We start from the raw sequence: 27187 nt of genomic DNA, 5'->3' as shown, positions 1-27187 counted from the left end.
CAGTTAAGGTCTCAACTGTCTCAAGGCTTAAAATCCTTCTTTAGCCAGTCTCCTCCCCTTCATCTACACTGATTGAAATAGATTTAACATCAATAAGTGAGATCAATAAGGAATCATAGCTTTAACCTTGATTCTCCTGGTTAGTCTATGTCATGGAAAGAGCAGGTGTTCTTAATGTTTTGTACACTCAGTGTATGTCCATGAGTGTCCAAATGTGTCCAGGTCCGATACGGACCATATCAACATTTGGACACACCAATAAACGGACAACATTGTGTCAGACTCAATTAACACATTCTGACCCATCTGGGATACATGCTGTGTCAAAGGCTTCGATCCACCTTGGTACAGCCCATCCCTCGCCGCTTCATATTCATTGAAACATCATAACACCTCAAGTAAGCATGTGATCCCTTATTGAATGATTGTATTATAGATGTACTATACTTTATCTTTCAATTAAGGGTGCTCAATGCTGTCACCATGAAAATAGTGTCTGTTCCACCCCCTATTAGAAATGTAACAGTGGGCTACATTAGAACCTAGACTAGGCGACCCCACAAAATTCACATAGAAATGTGAGTTATCGATCTCAAATCCAATTGTATTAGTCACATGCGCCGAACACAAAAGGTGTAAACTTTACAGTGAAATACTTACTTACAAGCCCCCACCCAACAACACAGTTTAAAAGATACAAATAAGAAATAAAGGAACAAGTAATTAAAGCAGTAAAATAACAATAGCGAGACTATGTACAGGGGGTACCAGTACAGAGTCAATGGGCGGGGGCACCGGTTAGTCTATGTAATTGAGGTAATGTACATGTAGGTAGAGTTATTAAAGTGACTATGCATAGATAATAACAGAGAGTAGCAGCGGTGTAAAAGAGTGGGTGGAGGCTGGGGGCAAATAGTCTGGGTAGCCATTTGATTAGATGTTCAAGAGTCTTATGGCTTGGGGGTAGAAGCTGTTTAGAAGCCCTTTGGACCTAGACTTGGCGCTCCAGCACCACTTGCCATGCGGTAGCGCAGAGAACAGTATGACTAGGGGTGCTGGAGTCTCACAATTTTTTGAGCCTTCCTCTGACACCGCCTGGTATAGAGGTCCTGGATGGCAGGAAGCTTGGCCCTAGTGATGTACTGGGCCGTATGCACTACCCTCTGTAGTGGCTTGCGTTCGGAGGCCGAGCAGTTCCCATACCAGGCAGTGATGCAACCAGTCAGGATGCTCTCGATGGTGCAGCTGTAGAACCTTTTGAGGATCTGAGGAACCATGCCAAATATTTTCAGTCTCCTGAGGGGGAATAGGACATTATCATTGAAAGCAAGTCTAAGAAGCGGTATAACTGTTCTATGTGCGCTATTTCTATGCATCCCGTTTTTGTTTTGTTTTTGCTTCTTTTGCATACCAGGTTCAAATAGCTGAAAATACAATATTTTTGATTATTGAAAAGATATTCCACAGCGGTTTAGATGGTACAATGATTCTCTACACTATTCTTGCTCGTTTTGTCACATAATCTAAAGTTAGGCGAACTATTACAATTTTAGCAACTAGGAAATGGCGGAGCGATTTCTGCTTAGTGCATCTTTAATTAAACGTATAAACAGGTCTAAAACGAATCAATTAAATGTTCACATGTAGAGCAGTATCATATACGCCATGTGGATGCACACTGGTCTTTAAAAGGAGAAAATATTTAACTTCATACCTCTTTCAATCAAATTACAACATTTAAGTCATAGGCATACTGTACTTGATGCATTGACACTACACAATCAAATTTAAAGCCAACAATTGTATTATATTGACTAATATTGCATTTGTTTACAATAACAAAAATGACACAAACCTGTTTCACAAATCACAATCTATACCAACAACCCAAATAAAGAAGGAATAGGTGTTGCCCAAATAAAATCTAAGTACATTTATTTACAGAACAAAATACTTAATTTGATATTGAAGAGCTCTGGAAAGGGCAATACAGTGTTAACGCTTAAATGGAAATGCATCACCTCTGGTCTGGCTCAAGCAGTCAAACAAAGTAATGTTTTATTCCTAAGTAATGCCAAGATGTGGAGTCTTCCGGTCCAGGTTAATCTTCAGAGATCCTTTTCTCTTTCTCAGCTTCTGGTCATGAGCTGTGTCGTGGAATTATTCTAACCAAAAGAGAGAGTTTTAGATTTCTTCAAAACCATCAAACTTTATTAATACTTATTGCAATAATGGAGCATTAACGGTCACGCAATGGAGATTGTTAAAAGCCCTACGTCCTCCTGAGTCTTCGTGACAAACAACAGATGTGTGGAATGGGTCTAAAGGTGAAATGTTGTATGTAGGAAAGGAGTAACCCCACAGTCATATAGCATTTGCTGTGAAGACTGTTCTTATTGTATAGAAACCAGTGGTTGGCCCTAAAGACAAGGTTCTTCTTATCAGCTGTCCATACCAGAGACATCTCCTCATAGTACACAAACACCAACTCATTCTATGGAATGCAGGCTGTAGGTTTTATTTCCAAATCATCATAAATCAATTGCCAGCACCAAGCCCCAGAGGCCCAAGTCCACACAGACACATATGAGAGAGTACTGAGAAACGTTATTCGATGCATAAACAGAATTAAAACATAACCTTGTAATTTTCTACCATAGCTGTCAGATGTAAATTACAGAGTTAATAGTGTGTAGGCCAGGGGTATCCAACACTGATCTTGGAAAGCAACTCTGTATAGGTTTTCTTTCCTGCCCCGCAGTAACACACTTGATTCAGCTTATCATAGACCAGACTTAAAAAGCCACTGAACACGCTAATTGGCATGTATGTTTTTCCGTTGCTCATTAGAAAAAACGAGATTTCAGTCTTGGAGGTGTGTTTTCTGACCGATTCCTCGTTTGGTTAATAATATTTGTCCCCCATGAGATACTGTAGACACTGAAGCCTATTTAATTTCCTCAAAATCCCCAGAATGAATCTAAGATCAAATTAATTACAGATTTCTTTCTTTTTTCGTTTTTGTCGAGGATGTTTTAGTTATACAATTTTAGATCTAACTAGGGTGTTTGGTGCAGTATTTCTCAAGTTCAAAAATGTGCAACGTGCATCCCTCATATGTTAACAAAGTCGGAGCTGCTGGACAGGTCTGTCTCTATGTCTATGCTATTGGATAGGGAGCAATCACCGCAGCTGTTCACCCCATGTTAGTGGACAAATGGACTTCATCAAATCAAAACCCAACCTAAATTTACCTGCTGTGATGAACGGATGTTCCAAACTCTGTTTAAGACGAGACTGACTTTATGAGCAAAAATATCCTATTTATACTTTGTAGTTAATTTTTACACTAGAATAGCTGTTTCTGACTCGAATCGATGCCACAAAGGCTGTTTTCAAAGGGATTCATTGCTTTTTAAAGGCAGTTGCTCTTTAAGACCATGATTCTTTGAATGTGTGTTAGTGATGAGCTGGAGCAAAAGCCTGCACACATTATCTCTCTAGTACCAGAGTTAGTTTAAAACTTTGGTTTAGGCTTTAACTTAAAATATATTTCTGCAGGGTAAGTGTAGATAAGGAATAAAACAATATGGGAGAAAATAAATAGACTTCTTGATAAGAAGCAGTATGATTCTGATCCTTCCCTCTACTTCAAAGCCAGCAAAGGTATTTCCCCTCATGATGCATGGACACGTCTGAAGCACTTGATGAAAGCACATTTATAACACTGTATTAGCCATTGATATAAAATTGGACTATTTCCCCCCTGCAATTATTTTTTTAGATTGTCAAAACATACCAAGTCTGTTTCTGCTTAGTCAACACTATTCTCAGTTGAATAACGTACCTTACATTACTTAGATTTCTTTTTAACATAAGACATGAGGAAACATGAGGAAGGGAGAGACAAACCATGATTATGTAACTTACCCCACTGTGCCTGTTTACTCCAATTTGTGTATCCATTTGCTGATGTAACTGCCTAGTTCTTCCCTCTGAAGGAAACAGGACAGAAAGCACATGATGTAATGTGACCGTCCTGGTCCTGTCCCTCATGTCAGTAAATCAACACAGGAAGGAGCAATGGATGGAAAGATAATTTATTTCCAAAGCTGCAATGATGGGGGACACACAGTATGGATGAATGGTCAGTAGTAGACGGGATATAAATAGCACTCCCACAGCAATTCTCCATAAATGTTCTGTATAATATACCTACAAAAAACAATTGAAATGTCTATCAAAGTCATTGCGATCTGATAATGGTTGCCGGAGGGGATGGCTGCCATTTTACAGGCTCCTAACAAATGGCTATTTTGTTAGTTTTCTTCGCATTGTTTGTAACTCGTTTTTTTACATAATGTTGCTGCTATCGTCTCTCATGACTGAAAGAGCTTCTGGACATCAGAACAGCGATTACTTAACTCAAACTGGATGAAAACAGAATGTATGAGTCCCATATGCGAAGGATATACTGCTTTGTCAAGGCAAGGCCCAAATCCCTGTCATCAGCGTGAAGAAAAGACGGAGGAAAAGGGGGAGGAGGGCGGCGTGCCATGTAAGAATTTGCCAAGTAGGTAAACCACCACTTCCCTCCATATTATTGGCCAACGTGCAATTATTGGAAAACAAACTAGACGATCTACGATTAAGACTATCCTACCAACGGGACATTAAAAACTGTAATATCTTATGTTTCACCGAGACGTGGCTGAACGACGACCCAAATAATATAGAGCTGGCTGGCTTCTCTGTGCATGGGCAGGACAGAGCAGCTACATCTGGTAAGACGAGGTAGAAAACCTCATGACAAACTGCAGACCACACTATCTACCAAGATGGTTCTCTTCTATTTTATTCGTAGCTGTCTATTTACCACCACAAACCGATGCTGGCACTAAGACCGCACTCAACGAGCTGTATAAGGCCATAAGCAAGCTAGAAAATGCTCATCCAGAAGCGGCACTCCTAGTGGCCGGGGACTTTCATGTAGGCAAACCTAAATCCGTTTGACCTCATTTCTACCAGCATGTCACCTGTGCAACCAGAGGGGGAAAAAAACTCTAGACCACCTTTACTCCACACACAGAGATGCATACAAAGCACTCCCTCACCATCAATTTGGAAAATTTGAACAAAATTCTATCCTCCTGATTCCTGCTTACAAACAAAAACTAAAGCAGGAAATACCAGTGACTCGCTCAATATAGAAGTAGTCAGATTATGCGGATGCCAAAGGACTGTTTTGCTAGCACAGACTGGACTATGTTCCGGGATTCATCCAATGGCATTGAGGAGTATACCACCTCAGTAACCAGCTTCCTCAATAAGTGCATCAACAACATCATCTCCACAGTGACCGCATGTACATTTCCCAACCAGAAGCCATGGCTTACAGGCAACATCTGCACTGAGCTATAGGCTATACCTGCCACTTTCAAGGAGTGGGACACTAATCCAGACACCTATAAGAAATCCAGCTATGCCCTCAGACATACCATGAAACAGGCAAAGCATCAATATAGGACTAAGATTGAATCCTACAAAACCATCTCTGATGCTCGTCGGATGTGGCAGGGCTTGAAAAATATTACGGACTACAAAGGGAAACCCAGCAGCGTGGTGCCCAGTGACACGAGCCTACCAGATGATCTGAATGCCATTTATGCTCACTTTGAAGCAAGCAACACTGACGCACGCATGAGAGCACTAGCTGTTTCGGAAAACTGTGTGATCACGCTCTTAAACAGGTCAACATTCAAAAAGCCGCAGGGCCAGACTGATTACCAGGACGTGTACTCAAAGCATGCGTGGACCAACTGTCAAGTCGTCACTGACATTTTCAACCTTTCCCTGATTGAGTATGTAATACCTACATGTTTCAAACAGACCACCATAGTCCCTGTACCCAAGAAAGCAAAGGAAACTTACCTAAATGATTAACACCCCCGCAGCACTCAAGTCGGTAGCTATGAATTATTTGAAAGGCTGGTCATGGCTCACATCAACACCATCGTGCCGCAAACCCTAGACCCACTCCAATTCGCATACCACCCCAACAGATCCACAGCTGACACAATCTCAATCGCACTCCACACTGCCCTTTCCCACCTGTACAAAAGGAACACCTATGTGGGAATGCTATTCATTGACTACAGCTCAGCGGTTAACGCCATAGTGCCCACAAAGCTCATAACTTAGCTAAGAACCCCGGGACTAAACACCTCCCTCTGCAACTGGATCCTGGACTTCCTGATGGGCCACCCCCAGCTGGTAAGGGTAGGCAACAACACCTCTGCCACAATGATCCCCCATACTGGGGCCCTTCAGGTGCTTAGTCACCTCCTGTACTCCCTGTGTTCACCTATGACCATGTAGCCAAGCACAACTCCAACACCATCATTAAGTTTGCTGACGAAACAACGGTGGTAGGCCTGATCACCGACAACGATGAGACAGCCTATAGGGATGAGGTCAGAGACTTGGCAATGTGGTGTCAGGACAACAACCTCTCACTCAAGGTGAGCAAGACAAAGGAGATGATCGTGGACTATAGGAAAAAGAGGGCTGAACAGGCCCCCATTAACATCAATGGGGCTGAGGTGGAGCCAGTTGAGAGTGTATAGTTCTTTGGTGTCCACATCACCAACGAGCTATCATGGTCCAAACACACCAAGACAGTTGCGAAGAGTGCAGAGCAACACCTTTGCCCCATCAGGAGACTGAAAAGATTTGGCATGGGTCCCCAGATCCTCAAAGTTCTACAACTGCACCATCAAAAGTATCCTGACCGGTTGCATCACCGCCTGGTATGGTAACTGCTCAGCACCTGACTGTAAGGGCCTACAGAGGGTAATGCATATGGCCCTGTACATCACTGGGGCAAAACTTCCTGACATCCAGGATCTACAGTTGAAGTCGGAGGTTTACATACACCTTAGCCAAGTACATACACCTTAGCCGTCTTAAGTCAGTTAGGATCACCACGTTATTTTAAGAATGTGAAATGTCACAATAATAGCAGAGAGAATTATTTATGTATTGCATTACATTCCCAGTGAGCCAGAAGTTTGCATACACTCAATTAGTATTTGGTAGCATTGCCTTTAAATTGTTAAACTTGGGTCAAACGTTTTGGGTAGCCTTCCACAAGCTTCACACAATAATTTGGGAGAATTGTGGCCCATTCCTCCTGGTGTAACTGAGTCAGGTTTATAGGTCCTTCTTGCTCGCACACGGTTTTTCAGTTCTGCCTACAAATTTTCTACAGGATTGAGGTCTGGGCTTTGTGATGGCCACTCCAATACCTTGACTTTGTTATCCTTAAGCCATTTTGCCACAACTTTGGAAGTATGCTTGGGGTCATTGTCCATTTGGAAGACCCATTTGCTACCAAGCGTTAACTTCCTGACTGATGTCTTGAGAGTTCACCTCAATATATCCACCTAATTTTCCACCCTCATGATGCCATCTATTTTGTGAAGTGCACCAGTGACACGATGGTCGTAGTGAGGAGAACAATGCGTGATGTGAATAAATATTTTTAATGAAAGATGGAAAACACGAAGTACACTAAACAAACAAAATAACAAGCCGAACGTGACCGCTATCAAAACTGAGTGCAAACATGCAACATCACATAGACAATAACTCACCAAATACCCAAAGAAGATGGCTGCCTAAATATGGTTCCCAATCAGAGACAACCATAAACAGCTGCCTCTAATTGAGAACCAATCTAGGCAACCATAGACATACATAAACACCTAGATGGTAAACAACCCAAACACATACATCACCCATGTCACACCCTGACCTAACCAAAATGTATAAAGAAAACAAAGAATACTCGGGTAAGGGCGTGACAACCAGTCCTTCCTGCAGCAAAGCACCCCCACAACATGATGCTGCTACCGCCATGCTTCACGGTTGGGATGGTGTCCTTCAGCTTGCAAGCCTCTCCCTTTTCCTCCAAACATAATGATAGTCATTATGACCAAACAGTTATATTTTTGTTTCATCAGACCCGAGGATATTTCTCCAAATAGTAAGATCTTTGTCCCCATGTGCAGTTGCAAACTGTAGTCTGGCTTTTTTATGTCGTTTTTGGAGCAGAGGCTTCTTCCTTGCTGAGCGGCCTTTCAGGTTATGTCGATATAGGACTCGTTTTACTGTGGAAATTGAAACTTTTGTACCTTGTTTCCTCCAGCATCCTCACAAGGTCCTTTGCTGTTGTTCTGGGATTGATTTGCACTTCTCGGACCAAAGTATGTTCACAGAACGCGTCTCCTTCCTGAGCGGTATCACGGCTGCATGGTCCCATGGTGTTTATACTATTGTTCGTACTGATGATTATGGTACCTTCATGCTTTTGGAAATTTAAGGTTAAGGATGATCCAGACTTGTGAGGGTCTACAATTTTTTTTCTGAGGTCTTGGCTGATTTCTTTTGATTTTCCCATGATGTCAAGCAAAGAGGCGCACTGAGTTTCATGGTACGCCTTGAAATACATCCACAGGAACACCTCCAATTGACTCAAATGATGTCAATTAGCTAATTATGATGTCAATCAGAAGCTTCTAAAGCCATGACATCATTTTCTGGAATTTTCCAATCTGTTTAAAGGCACAGTCAACTTAGTGTATGTAAACTTCTGACCCACTGGAATTGTGATACAGTGAATTATAAGTGAAATAATCTGTCTGTGAACAATTGTTGGAAACATGACTTGTCATGCACAAAGTAGACGTCCTAACTGACTTGCCAAAACTATAGTTTGTTAACAAGGAATGTGTGGAGTGGTTGAAAAACAAGTTTTAATTACTATAAACTAAGAGTATGTAAACTTCTGACTTCAACTGTATATAGTAGGTGGTGTCAAAGGAAGGCCCTAAAAATGGTCAAAAAGACTCCAGTCACCCAAGTCATAAACAGTTCTCTCTGCTACCGCACGGCAAGCAGTACTGGAGCGCTAAGTCTAGGACCAAAAGGCTCCTTAACAGCTTCTACCCCAAGCCATAAGACTACTGAACAATTAGTCAAATGTTCACCCAGACTATTGACATTACCCCCCCTTGTTTTTACACTGCTGCTACTCACTGTTTATTATCTATTCCTCGTCACTTTACAAATTACCTCTACTAACCTGTACCCCCACCACATTGACTCGGTACCGGTACCCCATGTATATAGCCTCGTTGTTGTTATGTAATGTTGTTGTGTTACATTTTGATATATATATATATATTTTTTTCACTTAATATTTTCTTAACTCAATTTCTTGAACTGCATTCCTCTACAGGATCGGTGGGTCCACCGCGACATGTCTGATATTGGCAGAAAGCTTATATTCTTGTTAATCTAACTGCACTGTCCAATATACAGTAGCTATTACAGTGAAAAAATACCATGCTATTGTTTGAGGAGAGTTCACAGTTATGAACTTGAAAATGTACTAATAAACCAGTTAGGCACATTTTTGCAGTCTTGATACAACATTTTGAACAGAAATGCAATGGTATATTGAATCAGTCTAAAACTTTACACATACACTGCTGTGGCCAATATCAAAACTGTGCCTGGGCTGGCATAATACATTATGGCCTTTCTCTTGCATTAAAAATATAATGGTACAAAGAAAATAAATGTTTTTTCTTTGTATTATCTTTTACCAGATCTAATGCGTTATAGCCTTGATGAAAACCTGCTCCAGAGTGCTCAGGACCACAGACTCAGGCGAAGATTGGCCTTCCAACAGGACAACGACTGTAAGCACACAGCCAAGACAACGCAGGAGTGGCTTTGGGACAAGTTGCTGAATGTCCTTGAGCGGCCCAGCCAGAAATCAGACTTGAATTCGATCGAACACCTCTGGAGAGACCTGAAAATAACTGTGCAGCTACGCTCCCCATCCAACCTGACAGAGCTTGAGAGTATCAGCAGAGAAGAATGGGAGAAACTCTCAAAGACAGGTGTGCCAAGCTTGTAGCGTTATACTCAAGAAGACTTGAGGTTGTAATTGCTGACAAAGGTGCTTCAACAAAGTACTGAGTAAAGGGTCTGAATACCTAGGTAAATGTGATATTTCTAAAATGCCTAAACCTGATTTTGCCTTGTCGTTATGGGGTATTGTGTGTAGATGGATGAAGGGGAAGAAAAAAATGTAATCAATTTTAGAATAATGCTGTAACGTAACAAAATGTTGAAAAATACATTCCGAATGCACTGTATGCTGCTGCTACTGTCTAATATCTATGCTGTTGCCTAGTCACTTTACCCCTGCCTACGGTATATTTACAGGACATAGCTAGCTACCTCAATTGCCTTGTACCCTTTCACATTGACTCGGCACTGACAGTAACCAACTAGGTTAAGGTTAAGAAATGAGTATATTTCCATAGGACCACTTTAAGCCGTACACTCCACAGAGCTGCAGAGTGGCCAGAAAAAAATAAGCAAACATGTTTGGTGTTCGCCAAAAGACATGTGGGAGACTCCCCAAATATATGGAAGAAGGTACTCTGGTCAGATGAGACTAAAATTGAGCTTTTTGGCCATCAAGGAAAACGCTACGGCTGATGCAAACCCAACACTTCTCATCACCCCGAGAATACCATCCCCGCAGTGAAGCATGGTGGTGGCAATATCATGCTATATATCCTGTATATAGCCATGGCATTTTTACTCATTATTGTTATTTATTATTCACTGTGTATTTATTCCTCAAGTCACTATTTCAATGTATACATTTTTTGGGGCTTTAACTCTGCTTTGTAAAATGACCCATAAGTAAGCATTTCACTGTTAGTCAACAGCTGTTATTCTACACGAATTTGAATTATTTTGATTGCTGATCACCGTTCTCAAATCTTTTCATTGAACAGTGCCTTGCAAAAGTATTCAACCCCTTGGCGTTTTTCCTATTACAACCTGTAATTTAAATCGATTTTTATTTGGATGTCATGTAATGGACATACAAAAAATAAAAATCTGAAAAGTAGTGCGTGCATATGTATTCTCCCCCTTTTATATGAAGCCCTAAATAAGATCTGTTGCAACCAATTACCTTCAGAAATCACATAATTAGTTAAAAAGAAGTCCACCTGTGTGCAATCTATGTGTCACATGATCTGTCACATGATCTCAGTATATATATATATATATCATGTGACAGATCATGTGACACATAGATTGCACACAGGTGGACTTCTTTTTAACTAATTATGTGATTTCTGAAGGTAATTGGTTATATATATATGCCTGTTCTGAAAGGTTTCAGAGTGTGGAACACCACTAAGCAAGGGGCACCACCAAGCAAGCGGTACTATGAAGACCAAGGAGCTCACCAAACAAGTACAAATCAGGGTTGGGTTATAAAAAAATATGTGAAACTTTAAACATCCCATGGAGAACCATGAAATCCATTATCAAAAAAATGGAAAGAATAGGGTACCACAACAAACCTGCCAAGAGAGGGCAGCCCACCAAAACTCATGGACCAGGAAAGGAGGTCATTAATCAGAGCGACAAGTAAGAGACCAAAGATAACACTGAAGGAGCTTCAAAGCTCCACAGCGGAGAAATTAGTATCTTTCCATAGGACCACTTTAAAACGTCTTACGGATGAAATCCCGTTAACGGGATCGATTTGACAACAGCCAGTGAAAGTGAAGGGTGCCAAATTCAAACAGAAATCTCATATTTAAAATTCCTCAAACATACAAGTATTATACACCATTTTAAAGATAAACTTGTTGTTAATCCCAGCAGTGTCCGATTTCAAAAAGGCTTTACGACGAAAGCACACCATGCGATTATGTTAGGTCAGCACTGAGTCACAGAAAAACACAGCCATTTTTCCAGCCAAAGAGAGGAGTCACAAAAAGCAGAAATAGAGATAAAATTCATTACTAACCTTTGATGATCTTCATCAGATCACACTTATAGGACTTCATGTTACACAATACATGTATGTTTTGTTAGATAAAGTTCATATTTGTATCCAAAAATCTCAGTTTACATTGGCGCGTTATGTTCAGTAATGTTTTGCTTCCAAAACATCCGGTGATTTTGCAGAGAGCCACATCAATTTACAGAAATACTCATCATAAATGTTGATGAAAATACAAGTGCTATACATGGAATTAAAGAGATACCTCTCCTTATCTTCTTCCGTCGAGCCATCCCGGATCCGGTATCGTGACTACAGCCTCAAGCTCATTACCATAACGCAATGTTAACTATTCATGAAAATCGCAAATGAAATGAAATGAATCTATTTGCTCTCAAGCTTAGCCTTTTGTTAACAACACTGTCATCTCAGATTTTCAAAATATGCTTCTCAACCATTGCAAAACAAGCATTTGTGTAACAGTATTGATGGCTAATGTAGCATTTAGCGTAGCATTTAGCGTTAGCATTCAGCAGGCAACATTTACACAAAAAAAACAGAAAAGCATTCAAATAAAATCATTTACCTTTGAAGAACTTCAGATGTTTTCAATTAGGAGACTCAGATAGCAAATGTTCAGTTTTTCCTGAAAGATTATTTGTTTAGGACAAATCGCTCCATTTTCTGCGTCACGTTTAGCTACGAAAAAAAACCTGTATCCAGGATTGTGTAAATCTATCCGCAAGCTCATTAGCATAACACAACGTTAACTATTCATGAAAATCGGAAATGAAATGAAATGAATCTATTTGCTCTCAAGCTTAGCCTTTTGTTAACAACACTGTCATCTCAGATTTTCAAAATATGCTTCTCAACCATTGCAAAACAAGCATTTGTGTAACAGTATTGATGGCTAACGTACCATTTAGCATTAGCATTCAGCATGCAACATTTACCACAAAAACCATAAAAGCATTCAAATAAAATCATTTACCTTTGAAGAACTTCAGATGTTTTCAATGAGGAGACTCTCAGATAGCAAATGTTCAGTTTTTCCTGAAAGATTATTTGTTTAGGACAAATCGCTCCGTTTTCTGCGTCACGTTTAGCTACGGAAAAAACCCTGTATCCAGGATTGTGTAAATCTATCAGCAAGCTCATTAGCATAACACAACGTTAACTATTCATGAAAATCGCAAATTAAATGAAATTAATCTATTTGCTCTCAAGCTTAGCCTTTTGTTAACAACACTGTCATCTCAGATTTTCAAAATATGCTTCTCAACCATTGCAAAACAAGCATTTGTGTAACAGTATTGATGGCTAACGTACCATTTAGCATTAGCATTCAGCATGCAAAATTTACCACAAAAACCATAAAAGCATTCAAATAAAATAATTTACCTTTGAAGAACTTCAGATTTTTTCAATGAGGAGACTCTGTTTAGATAGCAAATGTTCCATTTTACAAAAAATATTATTTGTGTCGACTAATCGCTCCGTTTTGTTCATCGCGTTTGGGTAAGGAAAAACATAAAATAAGTCATTAAAACGCAAACTTTTTTCCAAATTAACTCCATAATATCGACAGAAACATGGCAAACGATGTTTAGAATCAATCCTCAAGGTGTTTTTCACATATCTATCGACGATAAAATCCATCGTTGCTGTTTCTTTCAATTCTGAAGAAATGGAACGCGCATGGACGTACAGATTACGCACACAGGACACCGGGCGGAACACCAGGTAAATGTAGTCTCTTATGGTCAATCTTCCAATGATATGCCTACAAACACGTCACAATGCTGCAGACACCTCGGGGAATAGACAGAAAGCGCAGGCTCATTCCTGGCGCATTCACAGCCATATAAGGAGACATTGGAACACAGCGCCTTCAGAATCCGGGGCATTTCCTGTATGAAACTTCATCTTGGTTTCGCCTGTTGCATTAGTTTTGGGGCACGCACAGAAAATATCTTTGCAGTTCTGGAGACGTCAGAGTTGTGTCTTTCCAAGGCTGTCAATTCCATGCATAGTCGAGCATCTTTTCATGACAAAATATTGCGCTTAAAACGGGCACGTCTTTTTATCCAATAATGACACAGCGCCCCCATAGGTTCAACAGGTTAATGCAACCTCTGTTTCAAAGAAACAAACCATGCAATAATCTGAGTACAGCGCTTAGACACCAAAACAAGCCATACAGATACCTGCCATGTTGTGGAGTCAACACAAGTCAGAAATAGCATTATAAATATTCACTTAACTTTAATGACCCTCATCAGAATGCACTCCCAGGAATCCCAGTTCCACAATAAATGTTTGTTTTGTTCGATAAAGTCCATCAATTAAGTCCAAATACCTCTTTTTGTTAGCGTGTTTAGTTCACAAATCCAAATTCATGAGGCGCAGGCACACTTAGTCCAGACAAAAGTCAAAAAACTTATATTGCAGTTTGTAGAAACATGTCAAACGATGTATAGAATCAATATTTAGTATGTTTTTAACAAAAATCTTCAATAATATTCAAACCGGACAATTCCTTTGTCTTCAGAAATGAAAAGTAACGCAGCTAGCTCTCACGGCCCGCGCGCATGACTGAGCTCATGGCATTCTGCCAGACCTCTGACTCAAACAGCTCTTATTCGCTCCCCCTTCACAGTAGAAGCCTGAAACAAGTTTCTAAAGACTGTTGACATCTAGCGGAAGCCTTAGGAAGTGCAAAAGGACCAACTTTCCACTGTATATTGGATAGGCAAAGACTTGAAAACCTACAAACCTCAGATTTCCCACTTCCTGGTTGGATTTTTTCTCAGGTTTTTGCCTACCACATGAGTTCTGTTATACTCACAGACATCATTCAAACCGTTTTATATACTTCAGTGTTTTCTATCCAAATCTACTAATAATATGCCTATCTTAGCTTCTGGGCCTGAGTAGCAGGAAGTTTACTCTGGGCACCTTATTCATCCAAGCTACTCAATTCTTCCCCCATCCATAAGAAGTTAAGCCGTACACTCCACAGAGCTGGGCTTTCACGGCAGTGGCCAGAAAGAAATAAGCAAACATGTTTGGTGTTCGCCAAAAGGCATGTGCGAGACTCCCCAAACATATGGAAGAAGGTACTCTGGTCAGATGAGATAAAAATTAAGCTTTTTGGCCATCAAGGAAAACATTATGTCTGATGCAAACCCAACACCTCTCATCACCCCGAGAACACCATCCCCGCAGTGAAGCATGGTGGTGGCAATGCATGATGTTTCGCAAGAGGCTGAATGTATCGCACCGGAGAAACCATTAGAGCGAGCGAAACAGCGCCCCTCTGTCTGTATGCATAGGCCTATCTATCTGAGGCTGTCTGGTCAAAAAGAGTATGACATTGTTGCCCACCCGTAACATTGAATGCAAGGGAAGCCAGCGATCTTTTAGTCTCCCTTGATAAAAAAGTATAAAATAATAGTCAATTAGCATTGAGCTAAACTGAGTGAGCTCCACTGTGAATGGTCATGCTAACCATCAAGGGAAGCCAAGGGAAGCCAGTTTGGATTTGGTTTTGTAGTAACATATTAACACATGTAATAACGCATTCACTGACTGTTGCCTGCCTGTGGCCAAAGCATGATAGAATAGCTTGCACACTGTGTCATAAACTTTCCCCTCCCCCTGTCCTTCTGTGTATACTAACACTGGTACTACCCCGTACGGGGGGTTGACCAAGATAACATAAACACTGAAATTCCTACACACATACACACTCAACCTTCTTCGGATGGGCTCCAAATGCAAAGAACTCTGTCAAGAACCAATGGGATACGGACACCAGACAGGAGGGGACTGTCAATCACCTACAAGCAACCTACCAGAAGCCAGGACTACGAGAATCTACCTACGTCATTTCAATGTATAAAATGGACTGCCCATCATGTTTCTCGCTCTCTTTTTCTGACGGTTCCATAAGAACTGGCGGAAAAGAAGCCGTGCAGCACGTTTTACCATATATTATTACGCTATAATAAACGGCCTTTACTATACCATATCCGCCTTGTCCAGAGTCTCAACTTGGTCTCGCTTCTCATATACTTATTCATCAACAGTTTCAATCGAATTTAATTATATCGACAGCAATACGTCATTGATAGAAACAACTTGAATTGTTGCCTCTCGTTGTGTTCTTGTCCTCCGGTGGCTAGCTAGCTAAAATTGTCCCTTTCCTAAATTAGCCATAGATGGAAATAAGGATTTGGACTTCTGGCTTTATTTAATTCTCTGTACTGGCCAATTATTATAATGGCAATTCTGATCCAACCATAAATTCATACATTGTGCCCATGGCAAAAGAGGATGGAAGTTCAATATGTAGCTAGATGTAGAAGGCTAATGTTAAGTAGCTAACGTTGCCCATGAAATGAAGTTAGGCTAGCGAGGAAGCATTTAAGTCAGGTAGCATAGGACAACAAAAAAATTAAATCGTACAGAATGACAGAGTCAATAGACGTTTCATCAACATGAAAGAGAGGAGCATGGCATTGGCGCTTCTCAACAAGTAGGGTGAGTCAACATGTTTTTCCCACTTGCACGAATGCACACACACACACACACACACACAAATCAGAACCAGTGACAGCCACATCATATTTAGCTTACGTTTATTTGACTAAATTGTTTTTGGTATCTATTAGTTGTCACTGTATTAGAGTAAGCATAGGTGATTTGATGATGTTGAAATGGTGCTTTAGTTTAGTCGTCTAACCATGCTGTAGGTCATGTAACTGTTTGTTACATGCAATATGCACTGTGGACTTCAACAGACAGAGGTTGCACTCCGGATTTGTGATGAAAAAGGTGTGGTTGAATTTATTATGACGATTGCAACTAACAGGTTGTAGAGCAGAAACACAATTAACACACAGGTTGCAATATAGCTTTTTTTCTGGCTTCCCCAAGGATTTTACCCACGCACCATTACTGCTAGGGTTTACCGAGAATGTTGCGACAAGCAAATAACATCCACTCAGCGGCATTCCTGTAGGTGAAAACAGCTTCTTGACGAGGAGTCGAATGAGAGCGGCAAGAATCGTGCAAGCTAACAGACGGGCCACAAACAGGCAAATAACAGCGCAGTACAACAGTGGTGTGCAGAATGGCTTCTTGGAACGCACAATCTGTCAATCCTTGTCACGGATGGGCTATTGCAGGTGACGACCACACCGGGATTCCACTTCTATCAGCTAAAAACAAGAAGTGGCTCCAGTGGGCACTCGATCACCAAGACTGGACAATTGAGGAGTGGGAAAAAAATTGCCTGGTCTGACGAATTCCGGTTCCTATTGCGTCATGCTGATAGGAAGAGTCAGGATTTGGCATAAGCAGCATGAGTCCATGGCCCCGTCCTGTCTGGGGGTAACGGTACAGACTGGTGCCAGTGGTGTAATGGTGTGGGGAATGTTTCCCTGGCACATGTTAGGTCTATTCATAGCAACTGAGCAACGTCTCCACGACCCAAATACTTCAGACTGTTCTGGAGCAAAGGGGGGCCTGACCCAGTACTACATGGGTATACCTAATAAACTGGCCACTGAGCGTATGTCACTGCTTCTAAGGCTATATGCACCATGCCACTGCCTATTTAATTTATTCATTTAGAAAACAAGATATCTCATAATCCAGTGGCTTTATCACAGTCAACACATATATTTTAGTTTTAATCAGCTTTAAAAATTCAGATTTTTCTTTCAGCCTCACGGCAAATAAAATAGCATGATGAGTTATAAAACTGCATGTTCCTATCTGCCCCATGGCAAAATGTATAGAATTGCATGAAATGTGCTTTATTAAAAACAGTAACATTTTCTCTCAGCCTCATGGCAAAATGTGTAGAATAACAAAACTGCAAATTGTTCTCTTTGCCCCTTGGCAAAATGTGTAAAATTGCAGGAAGTTAGCTGCTTCTCCCTCCCCCACCAATTATGATTATTCTTTTAAAAAAAATTTGCTCACCCAAAGTTCTGCATGCCCCCCACCAATGAATTTCTGGCTACGCCACTGCCTCCCTCCTTACATTTCGCTTTCTCTTTTCTGTATGAGAGAGTCTGGTTAATCACATATCTCTCTGTTTTTCTCTCTGTGAATTGGGGACATCCCAGTTACCTCCATCTCTCTGAGGCCCAGAAGAGACAGATAAAGAGCTGGCCACCATGCATGGGATGGGATTTACAAATCCCTCTCGATCTGGATAGTGTCCCCGTTCACTGCCTCTCAGATGGAAGATATAGGCTACAGGAGTCCTCATGTGTGTTAGGACACCGATAGATAATGTGTCAAAGAACATTCACATGTAGCATAAAAGCATTGTGAATTTAAATAAAAACAATTGAGGATCTCAAAGGCCCTTGCCTCCTGGGAAATACTATTCCATCTTAACCACAATTCTTGCAAGAATAGCTGTTGCTGCATTGCACCAGCTAGGGGTGAAGCCAAACAACATACAGCAGGGTATCTACATCTCTCATATTGAATGTCACCGTGCCACACATCAACTAAAGGCTTCAAACTATAGAGCCATTGGTCAGCTCTGCCATGACCCTGAAATAGAGGCAAAGGCTTCCCTGCATAAGTGCTAAGATTAATGTAGCCTATTACATCCATGTATAATTGTACACTACCATTCATCCTCATTTGTCATGTATCTGCCCTCCCCCTTCTTGTCCCTTGCAGCATGTTATCTCTACAGTTCACATAATTTGCCTCCCCACCCCATGCCCCTGCCTGTGCACTTAAATACAGGACATAATCTGTCATGCAGGTATGTAAATAGCCCTTACTACAGCTCTGAGATAATGTTGTCTGTCATTTGAGATCATGTGAAACACACTCCATGTCTATAATCAGTGTCTACTCTGTTCCCTATCCCAATTTTATTTATTTTACCTTTATTTAACTAGGCAAGTCAGTAAAGAACTAATTCTTATTTACAGTGACGGCCTATCAAAAGGCCTCCTGCGTGGACTGGGACTAAAACAAAATCTAAAATAATAATATAGAACAAAACGCACATCACGACAATAGAGACGTCACAGCACTACATAAAGAGAGACTTAAGACAACAACATAGCAAGGCAGCAACACATGACAACCCAGGATGGAACCAGCTGCAAAAAAACACTCTAACTGGACAGTTTTATCTCTTCATTCAAGGACTCAATCATGGACACTCTTACTGACAGTTGTGGCTGCTTTGTATTGTTATCTCTACCTTCTTGCTGTTTGTGAGGTTATATGTGCCCAATATTATTTTGCTGCTACCATGTTGTGTTACCAGTCGCTAGCTGCAGTGAACTGAAAAGAGGAGCGACCCAGGGATGTGTGTGCTTTGGGGACCTTTAACAGAATGTGACTGGCAGAACGGGTGTTGTATGTGGAGGATGAGGGCTGAAGTAGGTATCTCATAGGGGGGGGGAGTGAGGACGTTTTCTTGCCGAAAAAGGTTATAACAAGAAAGGTTAACATCCGTGTTCAAAACACCCTTTCTTAACCACGTCTCAGTAATAACCAACACTGTGAACCCACACTCTGCATTAGATGGCAATAAGATCATATTGTACAGCAATTTCATCAGGTAACATGAATACAAGCTGGTGAGAGGTGGTTAGAATTGGAAGGGAGGCCAAGAGTCTGTGTAACCAATAGAGAGTCAGAGTCCCGAGTGTGGGAACAAACAGTCTATCCCACGGTTGGGTAAACAAGCAAATTCTTAGTCAACAAAGCACGTAGGAGTCAAGAGGCAAATAGCATAAAACACAAGAAAAAAATATAACAACTTGGGGTTAGATATTGTAAGTTCAGAGTCACTCGCCCCAACAGTGCGTGTGTGCTGGAGGTGTGGCGGGGGTACCTGTACCAGACAGAGGGATAAAGGCCAGGGCAGACGGTGAACAGATTGCCAGGTGGAATCCAAGCAGAAGTCAAAAAACAAATCAAAGTTTATTTGTCACGTGCGCCAAATACAACAGGTGTAGACCTTACAGTGAAATGCTAACTTACAGGCCCTAACCAACAGTGCAATTTTTAAGTACAAAATAGGTATTAGGTGAACAATAGATATGGAAATAAAAAAACTGTAAAAAGACAGTGAATAATAACAGAAGCGAGGCTATATACAGTAGCGAGGCTATAACAGTAGTGAAGCTATATACAGGCACCGGTTAGTCTGGCTAATTGAGGTAGTATGTACATGTAGGTATGGTTAAAGTGACTGTGCATATGTGATAAACAGAGAGTAGCAGTAGCGTAAAAGAGGGGTTGGCGGGTGGCGGGACAATGCAGGAGGTCTGGGTAGCCAATGTGCGGTGGCACCGGTTAGTCGGGCTTATTGAGGTAGTATGTACATGAATGTATAGTTAAAGTGACTAATTATATACGGTAAACAGAGAGTAGCAGCAGTGTAAATAGGGGTTGGGGGTGACACAATGCAAATAGTCCAGGTAGCCATTTGATTACCTGTTAAGGAGACTTATGGCTTGGGGGTAAAAGCTGTTGAGAAGCCTTTTGGTCCTAGACTTGGCACTACGGTACTGCTTGCCATGCAGTAGTAGAGAGAACAGTCTATGACTGGGGTGGGTGTGGTCTTTGACAATTTTTTGGGCCTTCCTCTGACAACGCCTGGTGTAGAGGTCCTGGATGGCAGGCAGCTTAGCCCCAGGGATGTACTGGGTCGTACGCATTATCCTCTGTAGTGCCTTGCGGTTGGAGGCCGAGCAGTTGCCGTACCAGTTAGTGATGCAACCACTCAATGTTGCAGCTGTAGAACCTTTTGAGGACACATGCCAAATCTGAGGACACATGCCAAATCTTTTTAGTTTCCTGATGGGGAATATTTGGGATGTTTGTATTTGGGATGTTTTGCAGCTTTTTCATTCAATGTTTTATTTTAAAATTATCTTATTTAACTATTTAATATATTCTACATGTGATAAGGCCACACAGAGGGCCAGAGATAATTACAGGCCCCTGTGATAACCTGAAGTACCCAAAATGGCCAATAGATGTCATATAAAATTCTAAATTAAAAGTTTAAAGAATTCTGTTAGTTTACTTGCAATCTTAGAACTTTTCCAGTAATTTGTAAGCCTAGTCAGTAACGACACAAGGACACAGTCCGGCTGAGATGTCATTTCATATCTATTTTGGTGTACACATTTACATTAGGGAAATTATGGAAATCCAAGATGGTGTAGCAGTGAAGACGTGTTTGTTTTGTCCTCTCGTGTACTTTTGTATTTTTTCGTATTTTTTGTATATATATTTCAATTTATTTTCAATCTCTTCTCAATTTTTTTATTCGATTATAACTTCCGGTAACCTGCTTCACCCAACGTGATACGGAATCGCTATTATTTTCAATTTTAGAACACATTCAAGAATCTCCAGAAGCTAACCAGCTAATTAGCTACAAGCTATTTAGTCATTGTTAGCAGCTTTTACCTTCTGCACAGATACCAGCCCTGTTTTTAGCCTGGACAATACTCGCCTGTCTACCAATATCGCTTGTCTACCAATATCGGACCGTCTCTCCACAACAACGCCGGATTCCTGCCGTAAATCCCTGGACCACTACTTCTGATCTTCACAGCTAGCTTGAAGCTGGCTAGCTCGCAGCTAGCTAGTTAGCTCACAGTTAGCTAGTTAGCTCAAAGCTAGCTAGTTAGCTCACAGTTAGTTAGCTCACAGCTAGTTAGCTCACAGCTAGTTTTCACTAACCGTGGCACCTAGTACCGAAGCTATTCCCTGAGGCCCAGCTCCCAGCCTACTCAGCTGTTCACCCGAACCACACTCATACACAGCTAGAGCCCAAAACTCCACCGGATCCTTGCTGTAAACTCTGGACCTTGGCACCGGATCACCGCTGCTACCGATTGGATATAGTGGCTAACGCCACTGCCACGAATCAAGCAGCAGTTAGCCGTGAGCCAGGCACATCTCCCGGCTAGCAAACTAAATTCCACAATACCTCTTTCGCCATCTGGCTTGGATTCTCTGTCGACACGGCACCCTGCCGCACCACCACGACTGGTCTGCCGACGAATACTCCGCTGTGCCTTCATCCGGCCTCTGTCGGAGCAGACGCTACTAACTTTAAACGGCGTGTCGCTAGCGTAGTGGGGCTCCCCTGTTCCATCTACTGGTGCTTCCTGGACACTATGATCACTTGGCTCTCCCAATCAACACCTGTGATTACTTTATGCTTCGCTGTATCTCTCTCAAATGTCAATATGCCTTGTATACTGTTGTTCAGGTTAGTTATCATTGTTTTAGTTTACAATGGACGCCCCTAGTTCCACTCTTCATACCTCTGATACCTCCTTTGTCCCACCTCCCATACATGCGGTGACCTCACCCATTACAACAAGAATGTCCAGAAATACAACCTCTCTTATCATCACCCAGTGCCTGGGCTTACCTCCGCTGTACCCGTACCCCACCATACCCCTGTCTGCGCATTATGCCCTCAATATATTCTACCACGCCTAGAAATCTGCTCCTTTTATTCTCTGTCCCCAACGCTCTAGACGACCAGTTTTGATAGCCTTTAGCCGCACCCTCATTTTACTCCTCCTCTGTTCCACGGGTGATGTGAAGGTAAACCCAGGCCCTGCATGTCCCCAGGCACCCTCATTTGTTGACTTCTGTGATCGAAAAAGCCTTGGTTTCATGCATGTCAACATCAGAAGCCTCCTCCCTAAATTTGTTTTACTCACTGCTTTAGCACACTCTGCCAACCCCGATGTCCTTGCTGTGTCTGAATCCTGGCTTAGGAAGGCCACCAAAAATTCTGAGATTTCCATACCCAACTATAACATTTTCCGTCAAGATAGAACTGCCAAAGGGGGAGGAGTTGCAGTCTACTGCAGAGATAGCCTGCAAGGTAATGTCATACTTTCCAGGTCCATCCCCAAACAGTTCGTACTTCTAATTTAAAAATTTATCTCTCCAGAGATTAATAAGTCTCTCACTGTTGCCGCCTGCTACCGACCCCCCTAGCTCCCAGCTGTGCCCTGGACACCATTTGTGAATTGATCGCCCCCCCATCTAGCTTCAGAGATTGTTCTGTTAGGTGACCTGGGATATGCTTAACACCCCGGCAGTCCTACAATCTAAGCTAGATGCCCTCAATCTCACACAAATCATCAAGGAACCCACCAGGTACAACCCTAAATCTGTAAACAAGGTCACCCTCATAGACGTTATCCTGACCAACTGGCCCTCCAGATACATCTCTACTGTCTTCAATCAGGATCTCAGCGATCACTGCCTCATTGCCTGTATCCGCTACGGGTCCGCAGTCAAACGACCACCCCTAATCACTGTCAAACGCTCCCTAAAACACTTCTGCTTACAGGCCTTTCTAATCGACCTGGCCCGGGTATCCTGGAAGGATATTGCCCTCATCCCGTCAGTTGAGGATGCCTGGTCATTCTTTAAAAGTAACTTCCTCACCATCTTAGATAAGCATTTTCCGTTAAAAAAATGCAGAACTAAGAACAGATTTAGCCCCTGGTTCACTCCAGACCTGACTGCCCTCGACCAGCACAAAAACATTCTGTGGCGGACTGCAATAGCATCGAATAGTCCCCGCGATATGCAACTGTTCAGGGATGTCAGGAACCAATACACGCAGTCAGTCAGGAAAGCAAAGGCCAGCTTTTTCAAGCAGAAATTTGCATCCTGTAGCTCTAACTCCAAAAAGTTCTGGGACACTGTAAAGTCCATGGAGAACAAGAGCACCTCCTCCCAGCTGCCCGCTGCACTGAGGCTAAGTAACATGATCACCACCGATAAATCCATGATAATCGAAAACTTCCACAAGCATTTCTCAACGGCTGGCCATGCCTTCCTCCTGGCTACTCCAACCTCGGCCAACAGCTACCCCCCCCCCCCCCCGCAGCTACTCGCCCACGCTTCCCCAGCTTCTCCTTTACCCAAATCCAGATAGCAGATGTTCTGAAAGAGCTGCAAAACCTGGACCCGTACAAATCAGCTGGGCTTGACAATCTGGACCCTCTATTTCTGAAACTATCTGCCGCCATTGTCGCCACCCCTATTACCAGCCTGTTCAACCTCTCTTTCATATCGTCTGAGATCCCCAAGGACTGGAAAGCTGCCGCGGTCATCCCCCTCTTCAAAGGGGGAGACACCCTGGACCCAAACTGTTACAGACCTATATCCATCCTGCCCTGCCTATCTAAGGTCTTCAAAAGCCAAGTCAACAAACAGATCACTGACCATCTCGAATCCCACCGTACCTTCTCCACTGTGCAATCTGGTTTCCGAGCCGGTCACGGGTGCACCTCAGCCACGCTAAAGGTACTAATCGATATCATAACCGCCATCGATAAAAGACAGTACTGTGCAGCCGTCTTCATCGACCTGGCCAAGGCTTTCGACTCTGTCAACCACCATATTCTTATCGGCAGACTCAGTAGCCTCAGTTTTTCTAATGACTGCCTTGCCTGGTTCTCCAACTACTTTGCAGACAGAGTTCAGTGTGTCAAATCGGAGGGCATGTTGTCCGGTCCTCTGGCAGTCTCTATGGGGGTGCCACAGGGTTAAATTCTCGGGCCGACTCTTTTCTCTATATATATCAATGATGTTGCTTTTGCTGCGGGTGATTCCCTGATCCATCTCTACGCAGACGACACCATTCTGTATACTTCTGGCTCTTCCTTGGACACTGTGCTATCTAACCTCCAAACGAGCTTCAATGCCATACAACACTCCTTCCGTGGCCTCCAACTGCTCTTAAACGCTAGTAAAACCTGCCTGCACCCGCACGCCCGACTAACATCACCACCCTGGATGGTTCCGACCTAGAATATGTGGACATCTATAAGTACCTAGGTGTCTGTCTAGACTGTAAACTCTCCTTCCAGACTTATATCAAACATCTCCAATCCAAAATCAAATCTAGAATCAGCTTTCTATTTCGCAACAAAGCCTCCTTCATTCACGCCGCCAAACTTACCCTAGTAAAACTGACTATCCTACCGATCCTCGACTTCGGCGATGTCATCGACAAAATGGCTTCCAATACTCTACTCAGCAAACTGGATGCAGTTTATCACAGTGTCATCCGCTTTGTTACTAAAGCACCTTATACCACCCACCACTGCGACCTGTATGCTCTAGTCGGCTGGCCCTCGCTACATATTCGTCGCCAGACCCACTGGCTCCAGGTCATCTACAAGTCCATGCTAGGTAAAGCTCCGCCTTATCTCAGTTCACTGGTCACGATGGCAACACCCACTCGTAGTACGCGCTCCAGCAGGTGTATCTCACTGATCATCCCTAAAGCCAACACCTCATTTGGCCGCATTTCCTTCCAGTTCTCTGCTGCCTGTGACTGGAACGAATTGCAACAATCGTTGAAGTTGGAGACTTTTATCTCCCTCACCAACTTTAAACATCTGCTATCTGAGCAGCTAACCGATCGCTGCAGCTGTACATAGTCCATCGGTAAATAGCCCACCCAATTTACCTACCTCATCCCCATACTGTTTTTATTTATTTACTTTTCTGCTCTTTTGCACACCAGTATCTCTACCTGCACATGACCATCTGATCATTTATCACGCCAGTGTTAATCTGCTAAATTGTAATTATTCGACTACCTCCTCATGCCTTTGGCACACAATGTATATAGACTCTTTTTTTAATAAAAAAATAAATTCTACTGTGTTATTGACCTTTTTATTGTTTACTCCATTTTTAACTTTGTGTTGCTGTCTGTTCACACTGCTATGCTTTATCTTAGCCAGGTCGCAGTTGTAAATGAGAACTTGTTCTCAACTAGCCTACCTGGTTAAATAAAGGTGAAATAAAATACAATGAAACTAACAAAGGTTCTACTTTTTAGTGCCGATTACACCTGCTGAGATCATAAGTGATAGGGAATCAGAATACGGAAGGAAATAGACTCTGTGGTCAGGTGTGAATCATATCCCTTTGCATTAGCTGTCTTGTTAAACTGTCTCTCTTTTTATTTTGTATTGAAACATACGATTGATTGCTTCAAAAGGACATAATGTGTTATCTTTGCTAAAATGTGTAATAGGAAATATATGGTAAGCATATGGCAAGGGCATGAAATATGAATGCAATCATCTGTTGTATACAGCTCCCAAGATAGTTGTATAGAATACTTGATGTATTCATTTATTTAAATAATATTCTCCTTTTTGAATAACTTTGAAGTTGAACGTAAACACCATTGAGGTGTCCACCATGGTTGTCCTTGGTGTGCACAGCTCTAAAGGATACAGTAGGAACAAAGGAGTAGTTGATCATTCAAGGGAAAGAGGCTTACCATATAGGATATGTACAGTTCCATTTTTATAGAGCTGCTGATGTAAGGTTATTTCATTCTAGGAAACTCTGTCTAGCTGCCCTCCAATTAAAGGGACAATCAGCAGTAAAAACAATAGCAAAGCGTCCTCTCAACCCGTTTCGGTAAAACGCTAAGGGATGGGGTTGGAGAAATGTAACCACTCAAGTTGATAGACAGAATTATGGATGCAAGGACTCGCCATTCATGATATAAAAATGATAGTTTTAGCCATGTTTTGAGGCGATAGTCTTTGTTTGTTTACATTTACTTTGTTTACAAACAAGGCAGTTGAACTAAGATCCATGAGACATTAATACATTTTATTCTTCAAGAAACAATGGGTACATATCTTTAATTAAATTGTCCAAAAATGGATGTAGCAACTGCTTATTTCCCCTTTAAACAACTCTAGGCAGTCACATAGGGTGACAAATGAGAGAGAACTTTACCACAGTGAAATCTCTAATGATCAACAAAAAATAATTACAACTAAATTATTCTATTATTTGTAATCCCCTTGATGGGCACACTAGTTTGCCTGTTAACCTGCCCATGCTGATGTAATACTCTGTACATTTCAGTTAAGTTTGACTTGACATAGAGCTATCATTGAAAGTCAAAGGACAAGAAGTGATTCACCTGTGGCAAGGCATCTCTTGCTGGTGTGTTGGCACTGGAGCCAGAACCCTGCAGTCAAGCCCTGCTCTCTGCACTCTTCTCGTCAGGAAAACACTCTTCAACGGTCTTGGCTGATTATGTGTAATGGACTCCCATCCTGCTGTCTGATAACGTCCCCTCTTGCTGTTCTTAAATGTTGAGCTTGCTGCCACGGCAGGTTCCTCCCTGGTAGCAGAGGTGCGTGACATCCCTAGACACTCTCCCCGTGTGGTTTCTGGGCACAGTGATTAGTTTGCTAA

The 27187-nt window shown here is 42.0% G+C and overlaps 1 long non-coding RNA gene across 1 annotated transcript; it reads right to left on the bottom strand.

Moving 5' to 3' along the window:
* Positions 1 to 628: 628 nt before the first annotated feature.
* Positions 629 to 27187, bottom strand: LOC115112680 (uncharacterized). Its single transcript, XR_003860998.2, has 3 exons — positions 26910 to 27187; positions 3931 to 3995; positions 629 to 2165 (listed from the first exon to the last, which is right to left on the bottom strand). It is a non-coding gene; the product is annotated as an uncharacterized LOC115112680 (long non-coding RNA).

The sequence above is a fragment of the Oncorhynchus nerka genome, linkage group LG28, assembly GCF_034236695.1.
Source record: "Oncorhynchus nerka isolate Pitt River linkage group LG28, Oner_Uvic_2.0, whole genome shotgun sequence".
Lineage (NCBI taxonomy): Eukaryota > Metazoa > Chordata > Actinopteri > Salmoniformes > Salmonidae > Oncorhynchus > Oncorhynchus nerka.
Note: the sequence above shows the minus strand (reverse complement) of the source record. Positions and strands in the feature narration are given on the sequence as shown.